Source organism: Vicia villosa, unplaced genomic scaffold (assembly GCF_029867415.1).
Source record: "Vicia villosa cultivar HV-30 ecotype Madison, WI unplaced genomic scaffold, Vvil1.0 ctg.001398F_1_1, whole genome shotgun sequence".
Classification (NCBI taxonomy): Eukaryota; Viridiplantae; Streptophyta; class Magnoliopsida; order Fabales; family Fabaceae; genus Vicia; species Vicia villosa.
In genome coordinates this window covers 260,459-262,401 of record NW_026705604.1, presented here as the reverse complement: position 1 = coordinate 262,401, position 1,943 = coordinate 260,459, and positions in this window count along the sequence as shown.

Here is a 1,943-nt window from a genome sequence, read left to right as displayed (position 1 = left end):
TTAACCAATGTGGTTTGAGGGGTATTTTAATTATATAATGGATTGGGGTTAATTGTTAAATAGAAGAGAGAAAAAGCAGAGAATCAGAAGAAATGGATGCGCGATACAATATTTATAATAATTTCCCTCTTATGGCCTTCTATGAATTATGATAATATTTAAATGTTAAGAAATTGTTATTTAAAATAAATTATAAAAATTAAAAGATTAATAATTAAAATAAGGGTAATATAACAAAAAAAAGTTCTTAATCCGTATGAAAAGCTCAATTGCCACAAATAATATAAAACAGATTTAATAATAAATAGTTTTCATAATTAATTTAAATATGTAAGCACCATATTAGTTATTTATTTAGTAAAATACTTTTCTATGATTTATTATCTACAATAAAAAATCATAAGATAATTTAATTTCAAATTTAAATAACTTATTAAAAAAATGTCTTAAAGTGTGATTTGTGAATGATTTTAAATTTAAATTCCTGATTTTAAATTTAAATCCCATTAATAAGGAAATATTTAATAAAAAAATGAATGGGTTTGAAAAACATCTAAAATTTTCCACTTTTAAGAACAATAATGAACGACAAAATTGGAAAAATTTGAATTTAGAGAGTCATAAAATAAAATAATATTAGACTATAAATTGAAATCAAATATATAGGTTATAATTAATATTTAGAGTTGATGCATTTGCATCACTAAGAGAAAGTTTTTGCTATGATAATAGAAGAAATGAACTTTTTTTGATTAACTATTTTTCTGGTAAAAGTCATAATTATTTGCCCGGTCATATAAAAAAAAGTTTCAGGCAGTAATAACGATGAAGTCAAATTTTTTTTAAAATTTAAATAATAGATAATAGAATGAAAAACATAAAAATAAATCAATATAGATTAAAAATATATAATTTTCTTATTTAAAAAAAATTATTATTAATTTTAACGTTGATGTTGTATTAAAATTGACAATAGTAATTTAATAATTATTATTAAACAAAAAATATATAATGATTAATAGAATAAAAAATATATGATACAAAAATATCTCATTTTATTTAATACAAACTAAATAATTTTATTTTACGATTGTTATGACACACAAAAAATGACTAAAAAGATATTAATAATTATTTTATTAGCCTAATTGAGAAATTTTTAAAACGAAAGTTTACCAATTATATATTAAAAGATCTGAATTTAATTGTGTTACATTGACAGATTAGTCCATAGAAATATGATTGTAATAGTAAATTACTTTATTACCATTATTACATATTATTTATAATAAAATATAGTTAAAAAAATCAAACTCAAAAGGGAAAAAATTTAAAAAATAACGTGGAGATTCAATGGTGCATGAGTCCTCTAAAATTGTAACGTTTATACTAAAAAGTTGATATAATATTTGTTTTAACAAAAAAATGTAAGATAATATGACGTATAGAAATCACAACTTTCTTATGGAAAAACAAATGGATAATTATATATTTAACATATTTTATTATTTTATTATTTATTAAATATTTATATGAAAGATGAATAAATGTAAATGTATAATATATAAATTTTATATTCATATGATATTTTTGTTAATGTAAATTCATACTATATGAATCTTATGTACCTTTGTACAAGATCCCGACTAGAGGCTTGCTTTCGAAAAGAGGTATCAATCTTTCTTCTTCAAACCTTCTGTGTGTTTTTTGCAACAATTATAATGAATGTCTAAAACATTTGTTATTGGAGTGTTGGTTAGCCGAGGCGGTTTAGAAAGAAATGGTGTTTTGGATTGGAATGGAGTATAGTAAAATGGAGGCTTTCACGGATAGTTTTTGGGCTTGGAATAGGTATTGCCATCAAAATAAAGTAAAGAGAAGTAAAGAGGATGCATTTGGTACGTTATTATTTGGAGTCTCTGGTTAAACAGAAATGGAATTAT